Source organism: Amblyomma americanum, chromosome 3, assembly GCF_052857255.1.
Source record: "Amblyomma americanum isolate KBUSLIRL-KWMA chromosome 3, ASM5285725v1, whole genome shotgun sequence".
NCBI lineage: Eukaryota > Metazoa > Arthropoda > Arachnida > Ixodida > Ixodidae > Amblyomma > Amblyomma americanum.
Genome location: NC_135499.1, coordinates 88,488,758 through 88,509,196, shown reverse-complemented (window position 1 = coordinate 88,509,196; position 20,439 = coordinate 88,488,758). Strand labels below are relative to the sequence as shown.

At 46.5% G+C, this 20,439-nt stretch overlaps 1 long non-coding RNA gene across 1 annotated transcript in view; it reads right to left on the bottom strand.

Annotated features, from left to right (window-relative positions):
- The window catches only part of LOC144123139 (uncharacterized), a 31,968-nt gene continuing 11,529 nt past the window's right edge, over positions 1-20,439 (bottom strand). The window contains exon 3 of the long non-coding RNA XR_013313019.1: positions 1-32. This is a non-coding gene — a long non-coding RNA (uncharacterized LOC144123139). The remainder of the gene's footprint in view (positions 33-20,439) is intronic.

The window sequence follows — 20,439 nt, the reverse complement described above, 5'->3', positions numbered from 1 at the left end:
GCTCTTTGGGACAGTATGTACTGGCTGTAACACTGAAAAGGGAGAGAAACAGTAAAGGAGAAGGTTGAGACTTTAACATTTGTAGTGTAGCACTTACAGCCTTATGGTTCAAACCACTCGTAGGTTTGCTTTTCTCTCATTTCTTCCTGCTAACCTGGTACATAATTGCGGGTACTAACTACTGAGAATCGATTCCTCCGATTGAAGAAGTGAGGTTTCAATGTGACAAGTTGTGAGAAAGCTGCGAGTGGTCAGCTACAACCGAAGAGAAAGACGGAAGACGTCTTCAGCGTATCCGGTGAGCCGTGATGTACCAAACTGCTAGCGAAGAAGCGAGGAATCAATTTTGCTAGCACTTAGTGAACACACAGACAAAGAACACAAATACACAGGACAGTTATGTAAACGGCTTTGTCTGTGTGTTCACTAAGCGGTAGCAAAAATTATTTCAAACGCTGTCCAACTAGCCCAAGTTTCCGCGTTAAGCAGAAGCGAGGTTTTAATTTGTCAAGTTATCAGGAAGCTGTGAGGGGTCTGCTAGGGCATAATTGAGAAAGACGGAAGACGTCTTCAGCGTATTCCGTGAGCCGCGATGTTCCAAACTGCTAGCGAAAACGAGCAGATACTAGGTTCACTATTTTTGGCTTAGTATGAAAAAATCACGCCACCTGAACTACTCAGCCCGGAAATTAACAACTTTGCGTTGCGCCGAAGCCAGCTGTTCCATCCTGTAAAGAGAAACTCCAGAGCTTCTCTTCCTCGGTGGTCTATCGATGAACAAGAATTAGAAGAAGTAGTTGTTCACTAAAACACAGCGAAGTCTCTTACTGTAAGTCATCGCGAGGAACACCTGTAAAAGCATGTCCCTAAATTTTGGTATGTTCACAAACCGGGAAGTGTTTTTCCAAGCCAGCGATCAACGGCTTAAATTTTGCTTTCCAAAGCTGAGTTAGTGCCCTAGGCCACCGTAGTATATTTACTAAGTAGAATGTTTACTTCCGACCGGGAGAGAAGTGTGTTTTCTATGTTACGAGGTAAAGGAACGTATGAGTGAGTAGCTGGTTGGTCTTCTAGTGGCTCAGATTTTCAGACGAGCGAGAAAGTTGGTTAGCTACGCGAGCAAAATGAACCCGAGCTATTGGCCCCTGTTTGTTATGTTGGCGGGCTCAACCAGGAGGTCCACTAATGCTTGATGGAACCGAATGAGCAACAGACTGTGATATGCAATAAGGCTGAACCACACCCATCGCTGAATTTGTCACGCAGTCTATGCGCGTAGCTATGCATGTCATGATGCGGCAAGAAGCTGCTTCCGACGGCTGAACGTAGAAATAGTGCCTAAGGTGGATTAATTTCAAATTAGATTTAGCTTCGGGCAGGCAACGGCGTAATGGGTAAAATGGCGAAAACCGTATATTGTGGACGGTGGTAAAGGACGGAGCGCAAGACGCCGCGAAGCATTTATGCATTTTAAAGCGCGCTGAAAAAGTGACCACTCCACGAGAGGCGTGGCCACTTGCTGGACACGCGCCAGCTGAAAAGCACTGTAAGATACAAAAGGAGTCGCAAGAGGCACAACATTGATTACTTTCAGAAGGCGAGGAAGTGGGACATCCTGTCTACCCCTGTAACAAGCACTGCTGGCAAGTTAGAACAGGCTCTTAACGCAATAGTTCATGGTGCTCGTCGGAAGTGTTTTTACTAAGCCGCCGCGTTAGATCAGTTGTTATGGTTGTCGGTTGCAACCCGAAAGATGGGGATACAATCCCAACAAAATGAAGGCAAAATGCCAGAGGCACCTGTACTGTGTGCTCTGTAAGAGTAAGTTCAAGAAAACCGCATGTGCCCAAAATTATTCGAATCCCTCCAATTTGGTGTCCCTCATAGCCTGGTTTGTTTAGGCATTTTCATCATCCTCATCAGTGTGACTACGCCTACTCCAAGGTAAAGCCTTTCCCATGCCTAACCAATTAACCCTGTCCTCGGCAAGCTGTGGCCATCGTAGCCCCACGAACTTCTTATTCTCTTCCACCCACCTAACTTTCCGGCGTCCCCTGCTACGCTTGCCTTCTATTGGAATCCAGTCCGTTACCTTTGAGGAGCAGCCGCTAGCTAGCATTCCCATTACATGCTCTGCCCAAGCCAATTTCTTCCTCTTGATTTCGACTGAGATGACATTAACCTGTGTTTGCCTCCTCATCCGCTTCACCGGCTTCCGGTCTCTTAACATTTCATCTATCACTTTTTTTCAATATCTCGCTGCGTTGTCCTTAAGCTGAGCCCTCTTCTTTCGCCTCCACGTTTCTGCCTCATAAGCGAGTACCGGTAAGATACAGATGTTGGGTACTTTTCTCTTCAGGGATATTGGTAAGCGGCCATTCATGACCAGAGAACTTGCCCTATGCGCTCCACTTCATTCCTATTCTTCTCGTTATTTCCCTCTGATGATAACAAAACATGCCTCTTTCGAAGGTCGATCAACATAAATACTTAGGCATAACATTTACATCTAACCTCAAATGGGAAACACACATAACTAATATTACATATACTGCACTGCGAAAGCTATTTTATCTAAAAAGGCGCCTAAAGCTTGCTCTAATGAATATTAAGCTTCTTGCGTAAAAACATTTGTGAGACCTATTTCAGAATACGCTAACACAGTTTGGTTTCCTTACACAGCAACTAACATAGCTAAACTTGAAGGCGTACAAAGAAAAGCCGTAAGGTTCATTCACAGCAAATACCGTCCTACTGACTCACCCTCGCGTCTCTTAGCTTGTTCAGGCCTTAACACACTATTGTCGAGAGCAAAACAAGCTCGACTTAAGTTCCTTTTTAGAATTCTGCATTGTCAGTATAAAATGAATACCACCCAGTACATTTCATATTCGCAAGCTAGAAAAACACGGTATCAACACGAGCATACGCTAAGTATTCTTTCTCTAACGACACATTCAGGTACCCATTTTTTCCTCGCGTGATCAGAGAATGGAATGAACTTAGCTCATCATTAACAACAAATTCATTATCCGGGTTTGTTTCACAGTTAGAGTTAATCACAAAAGATTATTAAAATCTTCTAACGTTTGTTCGCGATTCTATTTTAGGTAGCACTCTCAATAAGTAGAATTGAAATGCAGTTGCTTCTTTAAACTTTCTCGTTTTTGCTTATGACTAAGACGTGCAGAGTTGTTGTAATTATATACTACGTTGTTTTCTATTGCATGCTTCTATTACCTTGTCTCTTGTATTTTGATAAATTATGTTGTTTCTTCGTGATTTGTGTCACTCACACGTATACTTGTATGCGTACAAGAATTCACTTTTTATGCCCTTCTGCTAGGCTCTCGGCTGAGAGAGGCAGTATTGTAAAATAAAAATAAATAAATAAATACGAATTGGTGGGCACTGCCAGCCCTAAGTAGACGTATTTCCTTACAACGCCTAGCACCTCGTTATTAATTGTGAACTGTTGTCATGCAAGACCGTTGAGCATTATTTTTAGTTTTCTGCGTGTTAATTTACCGTCCCTTGTACTCTGCCTGTCTGACTCATTCATCATGCTTTTCAGCTCATCTCCTGAGTGACATAGCAATGAAATGTCATGAGCGAATCGAAAATTACAAATGTATTCTCCATTACTTTTATTCTCACTTCTTCAGAATCCAGGACTTAGAACGCTTCCCGTAAATAGGCGTTGAATAGCATTGTCGAGATCGTATCCCCAGATCGTGTCTCCCTGTTTGACACCCGTTATTATTAAATGTTATTGTTAACGTTATGAACTATGGTAGACACGGAGTTATATCTTCCAGTATTTTCACACTAGAAACTTGTGCACCCTTATTCCAAAATACATGCATGACTGCTGAAGTTTCCACTGAGTCAAATGCTTTCTCGTAATCAATGAACGCTTTATATCGAGGTTGGTTATATTCCGCGTATTTCTCTGTCACCTCACTTATAGTGTGTATATAGTCGCTATGGTGTAGATAATAATAATAATAATAATAATAATAATAATAATAATAATAATAATAATTGGTTTTTTGGGGGAAAGGAAATGGCGCAGTATCTGTCTCATATATCGTTGGACACCTGAACCGCGCCGTAAGGGAAGGGATAAAGGAGGGAGTGAAATAAGAAAGGAAAAAGAGGTGCCGTAGTGGAGTGCTCCGGAATAATTTCGACCACCTGGGGATCTTTAACGTGCACTGACATCGCACAGCACACGGATGTGTAGATAACTCAGTTCCTGCAATAAGGGCGCTCACCCAGCGCAATAATTCTAACCCTAACTGCGTTGCGGCAGACAGGGTCGAGATGGCACAAAAGCAAATTTCTTTATTCGAAAAAGTTTTCAGCTTCTCTTGTACGTGCCCTCTGAAATTCAAAGGAAAGGGCGAGTGATGCTGCCGTCTTGAAACCTTACTATTTTGTGTTAAATAGGGTGTTGTTGGGGTCCATTGAATTGTCGTTTTAATAGCATGGCACGCCCAGTACAAGCGACCCCTTTCACTTGTCTCATCGGAGTCTCCTAAGACCACATTCACTATGGTGGCGGGTCTATGACGAATATCGGGCGTCTGAGGTTGAAAGGTGAGCTCGTACTTCAGCACCCTTTGCAATGGCGAGCTCGTAATGTGATGTTACAGGAGCCATCCACGTCGCTGCGCCTCCAGCCCAAAGTCTGGGTGGAAAAATTTGTATTCACCGTCTGCAGAGTGTTCATCGTCTGTACAGAGAAAACTGACGCCAACCAATATCTTTTACCTTTACCCAACGCATCGGTACCAACTCGGTCCACTCTTAAGCGGTGACTAAAGTGAGCCAGCAGCAGCAGCGGGTTGCTCCCTTCTCTCTCCCTTTGTTAGCACGTGGCGCAGTCCACTAATGTACGCGGAGGGGAGCGTTACTGGAGTCCTATTTGTCGCCTCCTTTGTGAGCCGGATGTGCCATAACTCCACATGTGGCCTCTTGAACAGGTTTGGCTCCACGGCCAAGACGCTCACCTCCTCGAAGGCTATCCGGTGGTCGGCGCGCTCGCAGTGTTAGGCGAGGGGGTTGGCTACTGAATTCATTACCCGGATGACATTTTGACATTTTTACGGCGATGTATGAAGCCGGGCACTCTGAGCATACGATTTTGTAGACAACACGCGGTTGTTTTTCTCTTGGGACGTGGTCTTTTGGTCGTAGTAAGAAGCGGCTGATTGTCCAAACAGGTTTTTCAGCCACGTGGATTCCATGCTTTCCGAGAATGCGTGGTAGTTCTTCGCTGGTTCCCCTCACATATGGAAGCACAACGCGCACGCGTTTCGTTGTTTCATTGTTCGCTAGTTCTCTTGTCCTCCGAGCTTGACGGTGACCAACGCGTTGAATAAAGATACGTATGTAGCCATTCTTTTGTAGGTCGGCGAGAACGGTGGCTTCTGCTTTTTTCTCGGCTTCGGAGGAGCAGATTCACTTTGCTCTTCTCAAGAGAGAGGAGACGAGGGATCTTTCCATATCCGACAACACTTAACCGATAATAACATAATAAATCCACTTAAACATAAATTTCAACGGGGCCAGTCAACAGTAACACTACTAGTGGAACTTACGCATGACTTCTGAGGGTTTGGTGATCGCAAGCGACCGATAACTGTATATTTCTCAATTTTTGCGAAGGCCTATGGCAACTTATCTCCAAGATGAGGCATGTTTCAAAAGAGAATAACTGGTACGATGAACAGTTCGTATTCATCACCGCAAATATGTCCAGCACATGTCAATTAAGATTGGGGGCACCGCAAAGTTCGGTACTTGGACTTTAATTGTTCCTGCTCTACGTTAATGATATAAGGGCGAACAGGTTGATTAAATTAGGATTATTTGCAGATGACAGCATCATTTACATCCATATTGAGACAGTAGACGACCAATTTACATAATTAGTACTTGGGTAAGATCAGTGACTGGTGTAAATTATCGAAAGCGTCATTAAACCCCAATAAATCAACATTTATGACTACGTCACACAAACGTCCACCGCTAGAGTTTGGTTAATCCGCAGAAGGAAACACGTTCCGACGCACAAATGAATTTTGATACCCAGAGATGACTGTGAGCTAGAACTTTCATTGGGGGCCATGTGTCATGTCCATTGTTGTTAAAGCTAATAAGAAGTTAGGCTGCCTCAGGTGAACACTAAATTTTACCTGAAGTGAAACAAATCTAACTTCATATAAAACGTTGGTGTGTCCAATGTTGGAGTACTCATGGGAAGTGTGGGACCCGAAAAGCAATGTGTTTGCGCAGGAATTGGAACATATTAGAGACGAGCATTGCGTTTCATATTTTCGCACTTCGGGAGGAAAGATTCAGTAGCTCCTTTCCAGAGTAGAGCCAATAGACTATATACGCCATCCCTTGGCGCTCCGAGAACAAGGCCAGCCATGTTGGTTTGGCAGAGAAAACGAAACCGCTGCCCAACGTTGGAGTTAACCCGGCTGCGCATCGTTAAAAATGTGCAATGCCGACGCACTGTTGCGCTATGTTTTGCGCTCTGGGAGGACGCTCCGATGGGTGCAGGAACCAGGTACGTTTCAGCTTCTTGCATATTTAATTTTTTTAATTTGTCCCAAGGCTACATCAAATGCTACGCGAGGTAACGTGTGGCAGCAAGCCTGCCAGTGCGCAGCTTCTTCTTTCTGCGCTCATTTCTCAGACAGCTTTATGGGTAATTTGCGTATAAATTAAAATGCGGGCCAGGGCCTTTGTTCTCCGTGGACAAAACCTGAAGTCGATTCCGAGCATTTATTAACTTGCCGATAGCGCGTAGCGGTCGGACGTGAACATACCGACGACGACTTAAAGAACGTAATATAGGAGGCAAAATTTTTCAGCTGGCCTAGGCGTGTGTTGATCAAGCCCGCAGTCCACGCGAAGAAGCGCTTTAATTAATTTACGGGAGATCGCGGCCATGAGCACTCAGTTCGCTTTATCTACTAACCTCGGTCGCTCACGCCCCGGTGAGCTAAGAGCACTCACAGAATCATACGTCCATTACTGCTTATTTTTCTACGTCTCCTGTTCATGTGTTCTCAAGACCAATTACATTCAGAAGCGCTAAAAAGTTCTATCGAACGATGAGCTGTTGCTAAGTTCCACGCACTGTTTTCCTGTAATGCTGTGCGGTCGCGGTCGCATGTTATGCCCGTTAATGTGCCTTGGTGATGTAATACAAACAGTTGATAAACACTGAGGTTTGGAAGTTTTATACTTTCAGGATTCCTGCAATCGGTATCCGCGGCTGCAAAATATTGTCGGCGCGGACATCTGCATCTTTGATTAAAATATTTTGAATTATATATGCGTATACTTTCTCCTTGTTTATGTCGACTGCTCGCAGCGCAAAATAGAGTCCAACTGCGTCTTCCAACGATGCTTAATCCTCGTTGAATAAACACTAGCAACAGCGCAGGGCTCTGAAAGCGGTGTCACTGAAAACCGCAGATATGCAATGCACATTGCAGCTAAAGGAATAATATTGCATTGCTGGCCGAGGGTCTTCTGTGATTGAAGATTAATGCACGCAGCTGCTAGTGTCAGAGCGCACGACAGGTCGAACATGATCGACAATGAATGACTCAGTTCGACAAAAAAGCTTTATGAATACGCTTTCTTGGGTACGAAGATTGCTTGTGCAGCCGATTAATACATGTACTGGTATGTAAAATAGGTGCATGAGGGTGGCAAACAAGCTGCTAAACTAATTTCTAAAGTTGCCCTTACTATTACAGTTAGTGCACTGCAGGCCGCTGTCTCCACTTCGCGACCTTTTGCGTGCGGTCCCAGACACCTAAGGAGCGTGTGGGGGTAGCGGACTCGGTCACAAAGGAGATGCCCTCGAGTCAGCGTGGCAAGCTCAGCCGGAGAGCAGCTACCTTACGACAAGGAGGTTGGCCGTTTCCTGCCGAGCTTTCACCGGTCGCAAGCCAGAGAATTGGTCGGAGCCAAAGGTTCACAAAACATAACAAAGTTTATACAGCGAAGAGACGACACAGAGGAGTTCGCAATCACTCGTACGAGCGCATACAAATTGATCTACTAATACAATGCAACTCGTGCAAAGTAACACTTGAGAGAGATTACAATTCAACAAAATCTTTGCACCTAAAGTGCACTAACATAGAGAGAGACAATCAAACAAAACACAATTTGTTCACCGTGCACTGCGTCTGTCCGACGACCTGAGGAGCACGACGGGGCCGATCCGCAGACTGGCGCATGTAGCCTCGATGGTCCGTGGCTGGGCGAGTGGTGTTCTCCCGGGAGTCTAGCGCGCGTGCTTCTAGGAAGCTTAAATGGCGGTTCGGGCTAACAGACAACGGTTCAAGCCTCTCATTTATAGGCGCAGTCCGCTTCTGTTTGTTCGCGCCAAGGCAGGCGCGCACATAAACGCAGTTTCAACTTCACAAGCTCCTTCACATTCTCACGCCGGGCACGCGACCCAATTGGTCGAGCGCGGAGACAGCCTTCGAGAAAAATCTGGGTCCTTCTTGCGATGCGATGATGTTGGCGTGAGAACGAAGGGGAGAGGGTATCACTTTAGCGTGGTCAAAGTCACGCCCTCTCCGTCGACGTGAGCAGAAACTACCCAGACATTGTAGAGAAATCAATGCCGCACGTGGCCGTGTTTCCGTTGGCGCCGCTTCGGCGAGCTGAGTGGAAAGGGCAGCAGCACACGCAAAGTTAGGCGCTCTCCGGGGATCCTTGCTAATACAACACAAAGAGGGAGCACACAAGTTCAAGGCATTTCTGCGCCTATATTTCCAAATTCGGCGTAAGCAGTCGGCTCGGCATAATCTTGCCCCACTCGAGATTTCGGAGGCGTTTGTGGCTTGCTTTCTAACTCGACTTTGAGTTTTCTTCCTTTCGCGCGTTCTGCTCGTTTTCCTCTTTCCACAGAGTTTTCTCTTCCGAACGCAGTTCTGGCTCTGCTTCCTACTCGTACCCCTCTGAGTATGTCTGCTCAAACTTCGAGCCGCTCCTCTTTTCCTTCGGCAAGGGCGTCTGTTGCGAGCAGATGTTAGGCCAGTTCGCTCATGACGACTCCACTTGTCGTGTGCTTCTTCTCGGCGCGCGCTTTTCTGTTTGCGCTTACGCTTCCACACTGAATCCGTTCTGTAGGTTCTGCTCGTTTGTGTCAGCTTCTGTTTAACTTTGCTGCCATGCTCATGCAGCTTGCTTGCAACCGACTGAGCGGTCTTCAGATTGGTTCTCTGTTGTCCGGGTTTCTTTCTGACCTTTCTCTGAGGTCTGTCCTGTTAGACAGCATCTGGTTGGTTGTGCACGATTCGTTTCCCTTGCTTTTTACTTTCTTCCAAGATGTTCTACAAGGCACACCCGGTTCATTTTCACTTGCATCAGCCGAGCTGGGTTCTCGCGGTGAAGCCACTGGTTCAGATGCTTTTGGTTCTTTGAGCACTGAACGTTTTTTCTGAGATCCTCTCCTGAGCTTGTCACTTTCTGTGCACTCGTGCTTCATTCCTTGCATTGCACTTTCGCCTTTCTCACAGGCAAAATTTTCATAACCTTCCTCATTGGGAAAGGCCCCCTCGCTGCTCGAGGGTTCACTCGGAACAGATTCCGGTTCTTCACTGAAGGTGTTCTCCTCAGTGGCAAATGCGTCAGAGCTTTCGCACTCTTTGACATTTGACCTTTCTTGCTCACGGTCACTACTGCAACAATTAGGCGTGCAGTACTCTCACTTTTCGGTGAAGCTCCTGCTTTCGTTTCCATCTTCAGGCGACTGCCCTAAGGTTTCCTCTGAGTGAAGCGCCAGGCTGTCCTTCTCTTCAGTGCCTACTACCTCGGTAGTAGCTACACTATCACTTTCCTGAGGAAGCGACACTCTGGTCTGGTCCTCACAAACTTCAATCTTAGTTGCAGGAACTGGCGGTTCCTCAACGAAACTCCTACTGGAGCTATTTACAACCTCTTTCGTGGTTGCTTACAAATCAGACTCGTTAGTCTTCCACCCGGCCTCTCCGGAAATAAGCCCCACTGGCTCCCTGACGTTGCTCAAACGCCGAACTTCAGCAAGCTTCCTCGCAAGAATTGCATACTCTCTTTGAAATTCAGTTTCTCACTACAAGGCGAGCTTTGCGGCTTCTTCTCGTCTCTTCTGCAATTCTTTTTCTCTTTCTTCTCTTTCTTCTCGTTCATTTTGTCTCTTGTTCTCAGCGGCTTCTCTTGCGCGCTGTCTTTCTCGCACAGCGGATTCTTTAGTGCGCTGTCTTTCTCTCTATCTTTCTTCTTGTTTTCTCTGCCATTCTCTTTCTCTCTCTCCTCGAACCTCTTTTCATTTTTGGCCCACCCACTGAACAAGTTCAGCTCCCTTCAGACTTTTCTGAAGGCCTAGCTTGGCTATCTCCTTGAGATTCATTCTGATCTTGAACTCTTCAGATGTAGCACATAACGTCTGCTCTGTGAACCTCTCCAACCGCTTCAGCGCGGCAACTCACAATATGGTTCTGCTTCTAAACGCTCATTTACGAACTCTTCGTAAACTCTTTCCGAAATTTTCTCCGTTCTCTGCGACTACAAAGTACCAAACACGGGTCGCGGACGCCAGAATATGTCACCACTTCCCGCACTTTTGCTTGCGCTCCCAGACACCCTTAGAGCGTGTGTGGGTAGCGGCCTCGGTCACAAAGGAGTTGCCCTAGACTCAACGTGGCAAGCTCAGCAGGAGACCAGCTACCAAGTGACAAGGGGGTTGGTCATTTGGTGCCCAGCTTTCGCCGGTCGCAAGCCAGAGAATGGGTCGGAGCCAAAGGTCCACAAAACAAAGTTTATACAGTGAAGAGACGATGCAAAGTATTTCGTAATCACTCGTACGAGCGCATTCAAGGTGATTTACAAATACAATGCAACTCGTGCAAAGTAACACTCTACAGAAATTACAATTCAACAAAATCTCTGCACCTAAAGTGCACTAACACAGCGAGATACAATCGAACAAAACACAATTGGTTCACCGCGCACTGCGATAGTCCAACGACCTGAGGTGAACGACGGGGCCGATCGCAGACTGGCGCACGTAGCCTCGATGGTCCGTGGCTGGGCAAGTGGTGTTCTCCCGGGAGTCGAGCGGGCGCGCTTCTCGAAAGCTTAAACGGCAGCACGGGATAACAGACAGCGGTTGAAGCCCCTCATTTATAGGCGCAGTTCGCGTCTGTTTGTTCTTCGCGCCAATGCAGGCGCGCACATACACGCAGTTTCAACTGCGCAAGCTCCTTCTCCTTCTCGCACCGGACGCGCTACCCTATTGGTCGAGTGCGGAGACAGCCTTTGAGAAATTTCAGGGTCCGTCTTGCAATGTGAAGACGAAGTCACGAGAGCGAAGGGGAGAGGGTATCACTTTAGCGCAGTCAAGGTCACGCCCTCTCAGTCGACGATGAGTGGAAACTACTCAGACATTCTAGAGAAATCGACGCCGAGCGTGGCTATGTTTTTACTGTGGCGCCGCGTCGGCGCGCTGAGTGGACAGGGAAGCAGCACACGCAAAGTTGCGCGCTCTCCAGGGATCCTTCACGGTGTTTTTTTGTTGTTTTATTTTACCGCGCGCGGGCGTGATTGCTTACGCACCGCGCCGTTGTTTTCGAAAGTGCGCCGAATTTTGAGAGAGCCGCCCGTCCAGCTCCCGCTTATCAAGCGGCGCGTGTAAGGAAGATATGCTGGACATGCGCAGAAGCGACCCACGGGGGTGGAATCCTCATTTTAAAAGCTTTGCGCACCTAACGGAAGTTAAGGGGCCACTCGCGGCGTTGAGAGTCCTTTTCACGGCGGCAGCGCTGGCTGGGATCCTTGGTATGCGAGTGCTTGCCTGGGCCTTCGCGGCTGATTTCTTTATATATTCCTGGACTGGTTGCGGGAAATATATACATATTTATATACATAATATTGTTGTATCCTTCGTTCTTGTTTCAGTTTCGTTTCTTTCAGTGTACATATCGTCATCGTCATTCAATATGATTTCCTATATAAGTGGCTTTACTGTGACGAATAAAGGAGGGTTTTTTTGCATACTGCGCTTGTGTGGTCCAGTGCCATGCGTCTGGTCTGAACCAGACACCACATATTGGCGGCGAGGGTCAGTATCGGAGCCATGCCGCTCGGGTGTTTTCCAGCACCGCCCCCTTTCTTGGCTGCACCCGGTGACCCGGCTGTGCCTTGGCAGCAGTGGAAACGCGTATTCCTGAATTTCCTGGAGGCCATTGGCGGCGATGAACAGAAGCCGAAGCATTGGAAGGCAATTCTGCTAAACTCGCTCGGGGTTGAAGGCCAACGAATATTCTACAGCATCCTTGCACAAGGAGCAGACGTGACCGCGGACGGCAAGGCCGAGGACAAGGTGGACCAGTTCAAGGACGCGTTTGCTGCACTGGATACGCATTTCGCGAGCACTAAGAATGATTTGGTGGAGCGGCGCTGGTTTCGCCAAAGACGACAACTGCCTGGTGAGACATTTCAAACATTTACAAACAGTCTTCGGGACCTTGCGTCTACTTGCAATTTTGGCAGTGTTACCGATAGCATGATTCGAGACCAATTACTGGAAGGCACTTCGTCACGAACAACCCGTGAACGCATGCTTTATGAAGGGTCTTCGCTTACACTGCAGCGTGCTGTTGACATCGGGAAGAAAATTGAGCAAACACAACAAGAGCTCGGGGAATTCGCGCATAGCACTGTGAACAAGATTCAAGATGTGCGAAAAAGATCAGACTCTGAGCAAGGAAGTTGCTACAGACACGGCTCGTCATCGCATATGGCTAACTCGACTGCATGTCCGGCGAGGAACAAGCGTTGCCACTCTTGTAGAAAAATTGGTCACTTTTCAATCATGTGCAAATCGAAGAAAAAAAATATGCCGTTCGAAAGCCCGAGAAGGCCAACGCCGTCACGGTACTTCAAATCGGTAACCGTAATGCGTCGGCGAAAGATAGTCGAGCCAACATTTCTATCGGGAAGATAAGAGTGTCGTTGATTGTCGACACAGGCGCTACGGTTTCTTTGCTCAGTAAAGAGCACTACCACAAATATCCAGCCAACACGTGCTCTTTGCGACCGCCGACTGCCAATTTGTGTAACTATTCCGGAGAACAAATCAAGTTAAGCGGTTGCTTTCTTGCTGACGTATCTTACAAGGGAAACAGAGCCAGTGTGCTTTTTCATGTCACAACCCAAGGGCACTTCGCTGCTGGGGCTTGATGCCGTTCGGAGCCTGGGAATCACTAGCAACGGCTCAACCTTGAATTTCTGCCAGGTGACATGCCCTGATTCACTGCCTTCAGAATTCACGCACCAGTTTGCGCACTTGTTCACGGAACAGTTAGGGCATGTGAAAGGCTTTGTTCACCATGTTAAATGCCGTTCATCTGTGAAACCAGTCGCTGCGAAACTCTGACGCCTGCCGCTCACGCTACGGCAACAGGCATCGGTAGAGATACGTCTGCTGGCCGAAGATATAATTGAACCTGTCGACGCATCGGAGTGGATTTCACCGATCGTCGTCGTGAGGAAGAAGGACGGTTCAATTCGGTTGCGTGTGGACCTACGTGAAATGAACAAGGCAGTAATTGCCGATGCTTTTCCTCTTCCGCATACAGAGGAACTACTTCATGAACTAGCTGGAGGAACGTGCTTCTCGAAGCTCGACTTAGCGTCGGCATACCGCCAGCTAGAACTGACTCCGGAAAGTCTGGGACTAACCACCTTTATCACACACGACTCAGTGGAAACCTCGGCAGTCATACAGGCATTGCGTAATCATGGGGTAGAAGAGCCTTGTGTCAAAAACTGCACAGCTACTATAGTCCTCCATAAAGTCAGCAATAAAATTCCAATAAGGGAGGGCGTCAGGCAGGGAGACACGATCTCGCCAATGTTGATCACCGCATGTTTACAGGAGATATTTTGAGGCCTGAATTGGGAACAGTTGGGAATAAGAATAAATGGAGAATACCTAAATAATCTGCGTTTTGCTGATGACATTGCCTTGTTGAGTCACTCAGGAGGTGAACTGCAAATCATGATCAATGAGTTAGACAGGCAGAGCAGATCGATGGGTCTAAAAATTAACATGCAGAAAACCAAGCTAATGTTCAACAGCATAGCAAGGGAACAACAGTTCACAATTGGCAGCGAGAGCCTAGAAATTGTGACGGAATACGTCTACTTAGGGCAGGTAGTGACAACTGTTCCAGATCATGAGAGGGAGATAACTAGAAGGATAAGAATGGGGTGGAGCGCATATGGCAAATTCTCGCAGATCATGAGTGGCAGTTTACCAATTTTCCTCAAGAGGAAACTGTACAACAGCATAATCTTAGCGGTACTCACCTACGGGGCAGAAACGTGGAGGCTAACGAAAAGAGTAAGGACAACGCAGCGAGCCATGGAAAGAAAAATGATAGGTGTAACGTTAAGAGATCGGAAGCGGGCAGAGTGGGCGAGGGAACAAACACGGGTTAATGACATCCTAGTCGAAATCAAGAGAAAGAAATGGGCTTGGGCAGGGCATGTAATGCGAAGGCAAGATAACCACTGGTCCTTAAGCGTAACGGAGTGGATTCCAAGAGAAAGTAAGCGTAGCAGGGGCGGCAGAAGGTTAGGTGGGCGGATGAGATTAAGAAGTTTGCAGGCAAAGGGTGGATGCAGCTGGCAAAGGATAGGGTTAATTGGAGAGACATAGGCGAGGCCTTTGCCCTGCAGTGGGTGTAGTAAGGCTGATGATGATGATGATGATGATGATGATCACACACGAAGGATTGTTTCGTTTTAAGAGTGTGTTTTGGCCTTGCATCTGCCCCTTCAGCCTTCCAGAGAATGATGCAGCATATTTTGAAAAATTGTAAAGGCGTACTTTGTTACATTGATGATGTGATTGTGTGGGGCAAGACACGTGAGGAGCAGCACAAGAATCTACACCAGGTGCTAAAACGCATTGGTGATTCAGGTTTGAAGCTCAACCAGAAATGCACATTTGCTGTTTCAGAACTATCCTTTTTAGGGCATACGGTGAGCTCAAAAGGGCTCACACCATTGCAGTCTAAGGTTGACGCTAATGTCAAAGTGCCTGCTCTTCACGATGTTGCCACTTTGAGGTCATTTTTGGGTCTCGCTGGTTACTATGCTCGGTTTGTGCCGCGATTTTCTGATCTCGTCGAGCCGCTTAGAAGGCTCCTGCGGTCTGGTCAACAGTTCACGTGGGATGATGAGGCTGAGCGTAGCTTCCAGCTTGTTAAGACAGCTTTGTCTTCAAGCCCATTCATACAAATGTTTAACCCAGACCTTGATGTAATTGTTACGACCGATGCTTCTGATAAGGGACTGGGAGCCGTTCTTCAGCAACGCGATGGTGACAGCGTACGCACGGTGGCCTTCGCATCGCGTGCCCTGACTCCTGCTGAGCGGAAGTACTCCGCTGGGGAACGTGAGGCCCTTGCTTGTCTCTTCGCGTGCGAGCGCTGGCACGTCTACTTGTGGGGTAGAAAATTTTTGTTACGTACGAACCACCAGGCACTGGTGACGTTACTTTCAGCTGCCGGTACAGGACGTCGACCTTTGCGTATATCCAGATGGTCAGCTCGACCTTTGTATTATAACTTCGACATAGAGTACCAAAAGGGATCGCAAAATGTTGTGGTCGATGCGCTTGCACGCCTACCTCTTGACTGTGATTCGCAGCAGACGATGCAGGAAGAAATTGTGTCCGTTGTATCAGAATGCCTAACAAAGGAACGGCTGCAGGTGGCCACTGCTGCAGACAGCACACTGCAACAGGTTGTTGTGCACGTGGTACATGGTTGGCCGCGTAGAAAAGCTTTGCCAGTAGAAGTAATGCCGTACTTTAACGTGCGGGAAGAGCTTTCTTTCGTTGATGGCCTTTTGATGCGCGGCGAGCAGGTAGTTGTTCCGAGTGAATTAACCTCGCTCCTTGTTGGTTTTGCGCACGAAGGGCACCCAGGAATTGTGAGGACGAAGCAGAGACTACGTGACAGGTAGAAGAAGCAATCCATTTTCGTCATATCTGCCAGGCCGCGGACAAGTCCGCCAAACCGTCGTTTGCACCGCTGCAGCCGGTGACGTTTACAGCGCTACCATGGCAGAAGTTAGCAATGGATATAGTGGGACCGATTGGCTGGGCCCCTTCAAACTGTAGGTACATGATATCGCTGATCGATTATCATTCCAAGTGGCCTGAGGTTGCCTTTTCATCTACAGTGACGTCACAGAGTGTGGTCGATTTTTCGCAGACTGTGTTCAGCCGAGAAGGCTATCCGGAAGAAATTGTCACAGATAATGGGCCTCAGTTTATATCGCAAATGTTTGATTCATTCTTGAGAGAGAGGGGTATTGCGCATCGTTGTTCTTCTCTGTACTATCCACAGGGAAACGGCGCGATTGAACTTTTTAATCGCGTGCTGAAAGATTTCATGCAGGTTGCCCGATTGGAACAACGGCCCCTCCAGGCTGCTGTGGTTGACTATCTCGGCATATATAGGTCGACGCCGCATGCGACAACGGGTGTGTCGCCAGCTATGTTGCTCCACGGGCGCCAGCCAAGGACAAGACTCAATACAGTGGGCTTGCCGACAAGAGAGGATGTCCATGCCGCTTCGAATAAAAATGTTCCTGCTAGGGTTAAGGCGAAGCAGACGTATGCAAAACAGTATACGGACAGGAGGCGAGGTGCAAAAAGACCAGCCTTTAGTGTAGGGGACTTCGTTCGTGTACGCAAGCCAGCAGGTGATGGGAAAGCGTCGGTAAACTACATGGGACCTTTCAAGATTGTCGGCAGAAAAGGCAAAAATAGCTTTTTGATGAGCGACGGTCGTTGCTGGAACGCGTCTAAACTAGTTCGGGTTCCCTGCAATCAATCGCAGACAATAGAACAATGGGCATGGGAATTGCCTCATGACTACTCGGGTACCGCTAGGCCTGAAAGCCGCGCAGACGCTGAACAGGGTGAACTGTTGCGATCGCCGGAAACAAGGGCTGACGTTAATGAAGAAGTGGTTGCTCCTTTAGAGGAATCGGTGGAGCAACCTTTGCGTCGCAGCAGTAGGGTACGCTGACCTGTCGAAAGATTTGAGTTTTCTTTACCTGAACAATAAGCGTTTAGTTCGTGTTATTTTGGTTGTTGCAAATAACTATGTTGTATTTTCAAGCGGGAGGCGATGTTGTATCCTTCTTTCTTGTTTCAGTTTCGTTTCTTTTAGTGTACATATCGTCATCGTCATTCAATATGATTTCCTATATAGGTGGCTTTACTGTGACGAATAAAGGAGGGTTTTTTTTGCATACTGCGCTTGCGTGGTCCAGTGTCATGCGTCTGGTCTGAACCAGACACCACAAATATATACACTCATTTTCTCACACGGGGCTACAACATTCTGTGAAAACAGCAAAAGTGTAGGAGCTGGAAGCATTTTTTTTCACGGAAAACAGTAAAAAAAAGTATGCCTCTCATAAGTATGCCTCCAAAAAAATATGCGTCCCAAAATTAAATTAGCAACGCTTGGTATCTCAATACTTGTACAAGCACCTAGACCTACTGGACGTACACGATTATTCTCTAATGAGCAACTCAAAGAATGTCAATGTATTTCTGGAGAAATAACCTGAAGTTTCTTGGGCTAATTTTGCCTTTTCAGAAAATGTTGAGGAATGTGTTATTCTACTCCCCAAGGAAAGCTGTTGAGAGTTGTTGAGCGCATTGAGAGTTGGGGAGCAGATAGATTTCAAAATGTTAGTGGGGTCGCGTTAGAAAAATTTTGCAGCTTTGACAATTTGCTGTCTTTCACTTTCCTTCGTTTTACCGACAAGTTGTATTTGCAAAAACAGATGCAATTCTTTAGGCTATTCCACAGCTCCGATATTATTGGATTATTTTTAGCTCAGTTTCAGAAGCGTGTTGCCGTGTGGATGAAACAAAGAAAAACATGTCCTGAAATGTTTTAGATACATAGACGTTTTATTGTTATGAATGAAGATAATGAAAACTACAAACCACAGGTTGTGGAAGTGTCTTTCAGGTATTTGGCGGATGTTGAAGTAAACTAAGCTTTAGGCATGAAGTATTGTTGAACGGGTGCCTTTAATTTCTAGAGCTGTGTTTGTACTTTTCACTTTTACTCTTTTTTAGCTGTACATCCCCCGTTTAGATCAATCTTTAAAGGTTCAAAAATGCCAGTGCCGTAAAGATGTCTTTAAAACTCATTTTTTCTCAAAACAGTGCATGACTGGAATAAATTGCCAGAACTATTGTTAGCCTCGCGATCTTCTTTTGAAAATGCATTGTCTGGCCTTTTGTTGAATGGATTTTTTGTCTGTGTGTGTTTGCTGTGTTGCTGTGAGTTTTCGAATTTTTGTATACCCTCGTTCATATTACAATTTGCCATTTACGCCTTTCTTGCTTTCATGATTCTTTTCTTATCAGTTTGCTGAGTATTGGAATGCTTTGTATTTTTATTGTTTCCTTTGTATTTTTATTGTTTCATCTGAATGACGATGTTTTGCAAGTTTATCCCCCCTACAAAAATGCACTGAACGGGCTCTGTAGGTACCTTAATAAATGCATAAATAAATGAAAACGAGGGCACATTACACTAAAATGGTCATTTTCGCTTATAATTCGGCCTGTTGTAAATTGGGTATATAATCAAGGAAATGGACAGCCTGTTAATTTAATACCACAGCACGTGAACACAACATGTTCACTTCGTGCCAGGCGCGCCGGTACTCGGTTCAGGAGGCGGTGACGTCAAGGCCTAGCACGTGAACACCGCATGTCGACTTACTCCTAGGCGGGCAAGCGCTCCTTCCGTCGTGTACTCGGTTAAAGATGGCGTGACGTCACGCCCTATTGCGTAAACGCCACGTTTAGGCTCTTCAGGGAGCACTAAGTCATTCACGTAACCAAATCTTGGTTGAGCATGACGTGACCTTGTTGTCCCCGACTTCACCTTCAAATGACCTTGACCTGTCGATTTGCTTCACCATTGGTCTCACCACTGAGCATTAACTGGTTCTCCAAAATTATAAATTGAAGGTTTGACCATGGCTGAGCTTTGAAGGCCATCGGCAACGCACATCGACCTCAGCTAGAGATCTCTAGTAGTGAAGATACCCATTCGAAAAAAAATAGCCGTACTGCTCACAACGTTCGCTGCTTGATTGCGCATTCATGCCCTCGACGTGCTCGTGCCCATACTTCTACACAGCGTCTCGGCATAGAAACCGCGTGTTAAATTTGTAAACTGTTTAATTCAATACCAAACTTAGAGCTTCGAGGTCACACATCAGCCTCCAGCCATCATTCCACGCCGCCCATAAAGCATTCACTCCTGATAGCTTCCCTTGGAGGACGCCTCTTCGGTTATTGTTCCAACACAGATTCGGCAAGCTGTCCAATCGGCGAAACGCAGCCAGGTACACGCGTCGTCTACTACGGATCTTTCAAACGCCTGTAATAACAGGATCTGGTTTTTAATAAGCACAGAACTTGGGCATGATTAGTTTTTTCTTATTATATACCCAGCAAATTGGGTGCCATTCAATTTAGCACAAGTAAAATTTCATTAAATTAGGCGTCAAAGGCGGTGAGTGCTACCACGAAACTGATGCTATCTGAAGAGGTGAGGCCAATCGGCTAATTGCGACAGCAATTATAGTGCCCATTTACCCGTCGTGTGTTTGTCTCAGGTCTGCTTTGTGTCAGGCTATACACCTGTTTACCGGGTTGAAGGCAACCTGCCAAGTATATATATATATATATATATATATATATATATATATATATATATATATATATATATATATATAAATATATATATATATATATATATATATATATATATATATATATATATATATATATATATATATACTTGGCAGGTTGCCTTATATATATATATATATATATATATATATATATATATATATAACTAATGCAACATGAAAACCACGGCGGCATCAGAGTCTCTCCTCTGTCCAGACCTGCACGCTCTCGCTTTTAGCGATGGCAGTGTGGTTACGATAATGCCCTTCTTCACATAGCCCCGGGGAGAAAAGAAGCCATTCTGGCCACTCATGGTGCCAAGACAACCTGGTCGTAATACGGCTTGAGCCGTTCGACATGCACAGCCTCGCGAGCACGTCGGCGGAGATCAGACGACAGGCTGAAGGGCTCAGTAATGTAGTTGACTGAGGATGGGTGGTCAAAGACGCAGTAGGGGCCATAGTATTTCGAAAGAAGTTTCTCTGAGAGGTCGGGAGGAGTGGAAGGGAAGGAATCCACTGCCAAAAAGTGTTTTGGCACAACTGAGCGGCTCCCGTGAGCGACCGTCTGGCGGCAGTCTTCTCCGTGCTGGGCAGCTT